Source organism: Triticum aestivum, chromosome 3B (genome assembly GCF_018294505.1).
Source record: "Triticum aestivum cultivar Chinese Spring chromosome 3B, IWGSC CS RefSeq v2.1, whole genome shotgun sequence".
Classification (NCBI taxonomy): domain Eukaryota; kingdom Viridiplantae; phylum Streptophyta; class Magnoliopsida; order Poales; family Poaceae; genus Triticum; species Triticum aestivum.
Genome location: NC_057801.1, coordinates 824,589,271 through 824,598,776, shown reverse-complemented (window position 1 = coordinate 824,598,776; position 9,506 = coordinate 824,589,271). Strand labels below are relative to the sequence as shown.

The following is a 9,506-nucleotide window of genomic DNA, read 5'->3' as shown; positions in this document are numbered from 1 at the left end:
CTGCCTGCCATGCCGACGGCATGGAGGCGCACCAAGCCGCATCTGCCCGTCGTCGCCGAGATGCTCGGCGCCCGCATCCCGCCCTCGTCCGGAGGCAACGGCCCGCGCTCGCACCGCCGCGTGAGACGATGCGAGAAGCCCCGCCGCCGACCGGGCTTCGCCTGGGTGCGCCCCCTAGCGGCAGCGAGGGAGGTGGAAGGAGGGGAGGGGGCGGCGGCGGGAATTAGGGTCGCCTCCCATTCGCCGCGCGGGGGGACCCGAGAGGGAGGGTGGTTCGATCTCACTTTTTACAAGGGGCAGAGTATGTAGAGTGTCTCGAAACAGGCTTTTACCCCCCTTTATAAATAAAGGCACGAACCGAACTAGGTACGCAACCGGACGACACATGGTGGTGAGGTGACCCTCATTCAAAGCAGATCCTACGCTACCCGGATCGCGAAGCAGACAAGCAACTACGCTACCCAAGGAGAACACAGGGAGAATGGAGCACAATCACGCAACATCCTAGGACACCTAAGCTCCTAGACAATGCCCCCAAGAGAGAGAACAACGCAGAGCGTCGTCGCTACCTATGCCCACCGTGCAAGGGTCTTCACCCGGAACTACGACGCGGCGAGGAGATCCACAGCGACGTCTTCAAGAAGAGAATGGCGCCCGCAAGTGTCGCCGTCCCCGGTGCAAAGCGCGAGCTTTTCGCTCGGCACCCCATCCTAAGTCACCAAGGCCCTATGGCAAACGCTGCCCGCCCAGACCCTAGATACAGATCTGGGCGACGTCCAGTAGAGGACGCGCCTGAGCCACCAACTGCTACCCCTCTCATTGCCCGCACGACAAATAAGCGCGCCACCACCGCTGACATGGCGCCCGCCGGAGAGCCACCTATGCGAACCACCATCCTGGGCCGCCGCTCCGGCATCCAAGTCCAATACCTTGCCCACCGCCCACCACAGAGTACTAGCCACGGTAGGAAGAGCGAAAGTCCACATCTTTCACTCCTAACCCGACATGAGCCACGAAGGCTGGGCCTACGCCACCACTGCAAGGGCCCCATCCCTGTGTCCCCAGCCAATCCTAGTGGACTAGGGGAGACACACCTCTGTGATTCCCGATGACCATCGCCAAGTACTCAGACAACGCTGTGTCCATGGCCCTCGACTCCGTGTTGCCCGACAGTATCGTGAAGTCCCGAACATCAGTAGCGACCACCGTACCACCGGCGGGAGGGACTCGCCCACCATGGGTACATCCCAGATCGAGTCCAATCTGACCCACCCGGAGCGGCAACTCCGACACGCCTCGGGCACCAGTCAGATCCTCCCGAGCAAGCGCCCCCCGATCATATCCATTCTACATTGAGGAGAAGGAAGATCACATCCGCCACGCTGCGCCACCGATGGGGCACGTCCACCAGAGAGCGCCGCCGCCTCCACTGACCCGCTCCACCCGCACCCCGGTCAAGCCGGTCACAGCGGCCATACCGCCGGACCCTCCCGACAGGGCACACCACCACTCCGCACCACCACCGGCACCCGAAGCCGCCGGCGACGATCGTCCCGCGCCACCACAGCCCGCATCGCTCACGAGATGGTGGCTAGATGAGCCCCCGATGCAGATCGGCAAGGTCCATCGCCGCCTCGCCAAGCACGCCCCGCCATCCCCGGACATCCAGCAGCCGCCAGCAACAGCTGCCGCCGCCGAATCTCGCCGGTCCACCACGGCCGTCCGCCAACGACATCCAGGACCCGCAGAGGTCTCCGGCCCCGCGCCACCCACAGCTCCCAGCGCCAGATCGGGGCGCGGGCAGCAGCAAGCACGCCCAGCCAGCAGCCTGATGCACCGTGCAAGCCCCCAGCCGTCGATCGGTTGGAAGGGCACCCGCCGCGCCGCCGCGACCCACCAACCACGGCGCCTTGGCCCGTTGAAGCGCCCCGCACTGACGCCACACGCGAGGGGATGAGGAGGCCCGCCGCCGCTAGCGTCGGCCAGGCTTTGCCTGGGCGCACCCTGTGGCGGCGGGGGGGATGAAGGGGACGGGAGGAGGGGAGGAGGCCAGCGGCGCCTAGAGTTCCCTCCCCGTCACCTGCGGGGGAGACGCTGGAAGGTTGGGTCGAGAGTATATAGAGTGGCGAAGCCCTCGCGTTTTACAAGATATGTACCATCATTCATACCGAATATTCATGAGTTTGTAGAGTGGCCAGGCCCTCGCGTTAGCAGACAATTTAGTTGATATAATCAAAGCAGCAAACATAATGCTGACCAATCAGACGCTTTTCCTTGGTACTGACCACAAAAAAGCATGCTGATTTGTCTAGCTAGTCATCAACCCGTGCGAACGCACGGGCTAGGGGTTTAGAGAAGATACATATCCTTGTATCTAATAGTACAAAATTCAAAATGAAAAAAAGCAGAACATTCAACTGGGAAAACAATTTACAGTGGAGAGTTTTTCAATACTATTTGCAAAGATGAATTAAAATATATATTTATATTTAGAAGATAGCTTTGTAAGATATGCGAGCTTCTCAAGTATTTGAAAATGGTTGATTCTATTCCATACTGATCATTAACAGCTGTTAAAAGGCGATCGAGTAAGCGGATCAGAATTCTCGGGTTTCTTGCAGCTTTGGCGGCCGCTTAGCCGCCCCCCGGATCGTGACGCCATCTCCGCCTTCATCGCCGACATCCGTTCGATGGCCGTCCGCCTGTCGCCGCCGTCCCCGCCGCCTCCGCCGGATCCTGACTAGACGCCTTGTGTTTGGTGTGTGGGTGTTCTTTTTCTTTTCCTTTTGGGCTTGTTGAGCTGTGCCCTTAGCAGAACCTATGTACTTTGTCGTGAGTCTTGGGTGGGTGTGTGTGGACTTGCTTCGGTTTGTATGCTCTGTGGCGGTTTGCTTTATTTATAAAGCGGGACGAAAGCCTTTTTCGGTAATTATATTGCAGGGAAAATCATTCAACATATCGTATTTCATTGTCACAATGTGGAAGTACAATGAATGGAAATTACAAACGATTATCAACAGGTGAAGAGAATCTTACGCATATTACAAACTACAAACAATTAATGTAAATGCCATTGATATAATAATAACGTAATCATATACATGACAAATAAAAAATGCTTGATATGTTTGTTTAAATCATAAGGGATGGGAGACAAATTTTGGATTATAAAGTCCATGTTTCCAGCAATGAATTTATCTCATGGCTTTCATATCTAATGAGTCGTACACATTGGCAGTACCTACCCTATAGTTTTGGAACTTATTTTGCACTGACATCTTATGTGTGTCATCTTACAGAAATAAGATAGAAACAGAAAGGAAAATTGCATAAATCTGAGCATATCCAACTTAAGGCACATTATATGTTTTGCAAATAAATATAATTGCAGGAAGTAAACAATGTCGCGTGTTTTGAGTTTGAAATAGAAATAAATGGGCATTTCAAGCGAAGGATAAATTAAATATGTTGTCGTAAAACTATTTGGCATTGTGAAAATGCTTTTTGTATATTACTATTGGCAGCTTGCTGTCGAATATGCGAGCTCACTTCTCTTGTGATTGGAATCTGGAAAACTATTACTACTACATCTTGTCTTAGCCATGTCGCTGCTTAAACAGTAGAACTGAAGTTAGATGCAAGTACTCATGTACCTGAGGCATGGTTTTAAATAGCGGTTTATGGCACTCTTGGTTTTGAAGTAAATTCATGATATGGTTCCCTAAATTGTACATGATGTATTTAGCGCGAGCCCCTCCAAATGCTATAGCGGCGTAATAGCGCCGAGATAGCACTATTTGAAACTATGATCAGAGGTGGTAAAAAGTCATAAGTCTGTATTCAGGAAATAAGAAATCTAGAAACTATGGTATTTTTAAGCAATCAAATCGTTAGCTAGTGGAGGGTACTTACAGAAATATTATTTTTATGAAACGAAGTTCTATAAGCACTCTCGTGTAGTAAAAAACGCCTAAAGATGCATACATGTTACCTAGCATGCTAATGTTGAAGAGGTATACACACATGTAGCACAACTATGTGAAGCTTTTACAGTGTCATCGTGTTGCCACTTGCCAAAATATCAAAATAGGAAATTCTCCAGGTGCTACTGAAAGTTGTAATTTAGTCACTTTTTTGTGTGCTTGACAATTGCTTCCTTGGCCATCCAAGCGTTAACTGTAATAAAAATTCAAGATAAGATAGGGATATCTACTCTGATGTAATAGACTGCAATAGAACTCATGATTTGCAGTATATGAAAAACAAACTTCTCCACTCTATATACTGTATGTTAAAAAAATCCTATCTTAATAACCATGATAGCAGAAAGATCTACGTATCCTTGCAAATAATTCTTCTGCTGATTTTTCTTGTTGTTTTCATAATCAGGTACTACAACAACTAAATTCGACAAATTTATCGAATAGGTACTGCTGGTAGGATTTTGGGTGCTATTACGCCAACCTTTCTGTAACAAAACTGGGAAGAAAGAACATTAGCTACAACTCTAGACCCTCTCGTTCAGAGGCATATTTAGCATGAACTCCTCCTGTAGCTTTCTGCTTGGTCGTTTCCATGTCCTAGTGTTTCGGTCGTCCGGTCGTTGCAATGGAATTTAGGACTTCGGTTGCTTCTCCTTCTGTTATTTTCATGTGCTGCTCACCTTAATGGTTCACAAAATATATTTGGCATAAGCTCTGTAAAAGCAACAATTAAACTAACATTCAGTGAACATCGTCCTATGATTTTCATACAAATTCAATCCTTCTGTGTTATTCTATCTATTATGTGCTTACCTCTTTAGTTGGGACAGTATTGTGCTGGTGGGCGACCAACTTGGACTTGCATAGGCATCTGCACGTTTCCATCGTTCCCGTGCAATCCTCCGTAGATGTTGTTCCTTACTCTCCTTCTCACGTCGCCGTAGCAGCCAGAGGCGCAATAGGGATCTTCCTTGCCTGCCACCGCTAGCAACAGTTGGTTGTACAGATCCCATACCTATTTTCCATTACTGTGGTTGCTCCCTTGACTTGATTCTATAACTCCTATAGTTCTCCTAGCAGGTTGTAGCATTGCTTCTCTTCTGCAGGATATCCGATATCTTCTACACTGCATCGCTCGAGCAACGACGGTGGTTACTTTAGTGCCAAAGAAAGAGTGTGGCGAGGATCAACTGCATTAGAGCTTTTTCTAGATTGAATCACTATACATGAATCATACGGCAAAGAAAATATTGTTTTGCTTACCTGCGATTCATGATACTTTAGCGCAGAGTACATGTTCCGCCCAACGCTAAGTACGGCTGTGCAAATTTGACGTGGATGATAGAAACTTCGGCCATTGCCACCTGCTATCGAGCCGCATGGCAACAAAATCTGTATGATGCAGCAGAGAGGCTGTGCGGAGGGGGCTTCTCCATCATGCACTGGTTGATTCAATCGGATACAGGTTGCCAATTTTGTAGTCAAATCCGAGGAGACGATGCTCATATTTTCTTTTCGAGGAACACAAAGAGGAGACGATGCTCAGATTAAGGGTTAGACCTCTGTTGCGTATGTTAAATCTTAGAAGGAGATGACTCTCAGGTTTTTTTTTCCTTTTTTATGGATGACGCTAAGTTTTTCCTTTGAGCGAAACCAATGAGTCCATCTGCTGGAGGACTCACGTACATGGGAAGTTTTTCTTTAAAAAAAACTGAGAGAGTCCATGTGCAGGAGGACTCACGTACGTGGGATGGGAGATGTAGTCTCCTGTTTCATCCAACGGCTACAGGGAAGTCAAAGATTAATCAGATGGCCAAAATTTCTTAACCGCAAGGATTAACGTGGAGCTTCACATGGTGCCTCCAATTAGTAAATATATAAGATAAGATATATAGTTCAAATGATTTTGTGGTTCTACGGATGGAAGACTGTGAGAGCGTGCAAGCTTCGATGCCTGAGATTTGGTTTTGCTGGGAACAGGAACCACCCATGCTGAAATACAAACAATTTTGGTTGAGTAGAGGAAGGGCTCAGCTTTACATGTAGATGGACATACACTTTGTCCAGGAAAAGGTAGCATTAGGTGAAGTTCAAGTGCTACATGTTCATACTAGCTTACCAAGGGGATCCCCATGGCGGTTTTCATCAACATTCTCTCCAGTTCTAAGCATCGTCGAGCCTGCCGTTGTTGTTGTTGCGGGTGTTAGATTGAAGACTCAGTCTCGTCCCACTGCCTTCACGATCTCGTCAGGGACTCTACCGCCCATAGACTTCAGTTATATGGCTCGGCCCCTGTATATGCAACCATTATAGTCTGTAATGAATATAGCATTGATTCCCTCAAATATCACGCACAGCACCCAACGGCTGGCTTTAGTCATCTTTGTACTAGACCAAACACATAGTCGGTATCTGTTCACAAAATCGCGAAACAAAGTGTGCTCTTTGTATTGGCTTACTCCAATATCTCAGAAAGTAAGAATGTTGAGTATGGACAATTCCACACCCAACAAAGGACCTCCATATATGCATTGTGTGGGTGGTGCAAAAACTGCTGCATGCATATATAGTGTCGATTCCCATGCCACCAAAGAGCTCATCATATAGCCATTATCATTTGCATTACTATGGCATGGTAGATCATCAGGCTTGTTGTGTTTCGCAGAAATGCCGTTTTCACCGCTGGATTCACAACATTCACAAGTACACCTTTGCCAAAAGGAAACACATGGGACTCTGAAATCATTTTGTTAACTACATGAAAACTCTAAAATATAAATCCAGAGCTCCCAATCCATGGCAACAATTGCATGGTAAAACAGGGGAATCTGGGGCCAGAGCTCCCATATCCGAATCTCGGCTATGCTGCCAGTACCTCACCTGGAACCATATCCATACATGTCTTCGAGTTGACAGTGAAGGAGAACAAGATAAATGTTCTCCGATTCAGAAGACGACACATCAACTGCTGCTCTCAGCACGAACGAACATGGGGAACATGGACTTAACCACTGGCCTTGAGATTTGCTGTCGGGAAATGCCAATGATGTTTGTTAGACGAAATGAAGCGGATATTGTCTCGGTAGAGGCCCTCCCCCCTCCTTGTTAGAGTAATCTTGCCCTGGTCATTTCAAGTTAGTAGCTGAGTTAGTATCCAATGAAGGATTAGTAGTAGTACAGTAGTACTAGGACAAGTCCGACTAGGATTATCACCTGGCCGTAGATTGGTTAGGCTGTGTTCTAGTCTAAGTAGAACTAGGAGTCCTAGCACGTGTAGGTTTAGGAGGTGTTGAGTCGGCGGCTGCCTGTATATTTATATACATGCCCAACCGACCTAACCTGACCCAAATCCATACGGACACAAAAGTCCTAGTGGACTTATATTCTAATCTAATCTCACGGCAACACTGATCACCCTATCGGACTTAGCTACTAAACCTACCAGCATACGATGACAAGAATCCTGACCGGACTAGACTCCAACGTGTTTACAAAAGTCAAGATTATTCCTAACACTCCTCTGTGATAGGCTCTGGTTCTTCGAGGTGCGGGACAAGTTCTACACTGTTGGACATTCAAAAAAACTAGACCAAGAAAGAGTTGATGAGGCCACTGAAAAATGTTTTCCTTTGTGTAGACCATTCACATAGTGCCAACGAACGTCGGTTAGCGGAATAACACACAACAGTGCTCGCTGGGGCTCCCGATATTCCGATTGATGCTACTGGTACGTGTGAGAAACACATACATCTACTGTTGTTCAGATGTAGTTGAAACTTGAAACTGTAACATAGACATGTTTGACGTCTACGGGATTTTTATCTTTGGAACAACATTCTCTCCAACTAATCTTCCCCATCTGGAACAAACTTACCCTGCATAACAGAGGAAAAAACATTAGTCACAAGGGCACAGAGAATCAAGGCTTTATAGATTACATATTCAAGGCGAATTCAATGTGGTGAAGTTATCAATAGCACATACACAGGGCGAATGCAAGCATTGTTTTCTGGAAGCGAACCATGAAAAGTTTTCTAAGAACCAGAGCAGTATTAGGCGTACCATGAAAAGTTTTCTAAGAATCAGCCGTGCAAGGTTCAGTTCATTTTAAAAATACCAACAAGTTAACTGCAGATGTCTTATTCTGATATCATTCTAGTAATCGAAGTGAACAAAAAATCAACCTCATAAGGAGCGAAAACATCTAAATTTTGGTTGCATAATTTAGCATCAGTTGAATGTCAATATTACGCATGATATTTGGTAACACTTGGCGTATTTGTAATTTTGTATTTCTCAAAGCAGAACAAGCAATACCACAACATCAGAATAAAGAGGCATCAGTACCCAAAAAGCTTTGGTGTTCCTTGGCCATATTGCTTCATCTGTAACAAGACCAATCACCCGATGGCCATGAGACGGTGCCCTGCCTTAAAGCTGTCGGCACACCAGGGGGCGTCGGCTTCCGGTCCCGAGGAGGCTGAGGAGCAGCCCCTGCGATCTTCTTCTTCACCACCACAACAGTCTACTCCGCCTCTCGGAGTCATCGGGACAGGCTCAACGGCCGATATTACTCCTTCGTTGCTGAGGCGTAGCAGGCGTCATTACGTCGGGACTGACGGTTCAGCAGCCACCGATGAGGACTCTATGGTGAAGGCCATGCGTAGGACGACTGCGTGCAACCTCGACTTCGAAGGTACACCCTGTTGCAAATCTTTTATGTCTTTTGATAAATCCAAAGTATCTTCAAATATCACTAGACTTGGAGTGTCACTAGGATGTAATGAGAAAGAGATAGACTTTTCGGTTAGGGCCCTTAAACAAGTGGAGTTCGACCGGCTTACCGTTGCTCCTAAGTTTTCGAGCTTTGTTGACCCTCTCGTGTCAGATGAGGAGGATGAGGATGCTGCTGCCAATCATGAAGGCAAGCTTCTCTCTCATTTGGTTAAATACACGACTGAAGTAGACCTTGACGATACTGTACGCGACACTATGCTTTGTGAGCTTGTCGCGTCGGTGCGTAAGAATAAGTCTAACTCAGGAAAGAAAAGAGGGCGCTCTTCTAAGAAGGCAAAGGTATCTAAACAAAAAATTGGTTCAGCATGAGACGCATGTTTTGGAATAGCAGAGGTCTAGGCGACTTGGCTAAACACAAACACATTGCCGATTGTGTAAAGGATCATGCGTTGGACTTCATGGCTATCACTGAGGCGGGCAAACGTGACTTTCCAACACGTGATCTGGACCACTTCTCATGTGGTTTGGACTACGAATGGCACGTCTTACTGCCGACTGGGAGGTCTGGTGGAATATTGCTAGGTATTAACTCTACGTACTTGCAACTCTTGTCCACGTCAAAGGGGGAGTATCATATCAAATTCCACCTTGGAAACAAGTCTGACAATTTCCTTTGGAGCATGGTAGCTGTATATGGCGCCGCTCAAGAGGAGTTTAAGTCTGCATTTCTAAAAGAACTTATTAATACCTGAGACAATCCCCACCCCATGTTAATCGGGGGGGGGG

General features: G+C 47.3%; 1 long non-coding RNA gene across 1 annotated transcript; it reads right to left on the bottom strand.

The window, feature by feature from the left end:
• Positions 1–4,351: 4,351 nt before the first annotated feature.
• Positions 4,352–5,542, bottom strand: LOC123066870 (uncharacterized). Its single transcript, XR_006431460.1, has 3 exons — positions 5,247–5,542; positions 4,797–5,109; positions 4,352–4,697 (listed from the first exon to the last, which is right to left on the bottom strand). It is a non-coding gene; the product is annotated as an uncharacterized lncRNA (long non-coding RNA).
• Between the last annotated feature and the right edge of the window lie 3,964 nt (positions 5,543–9,506).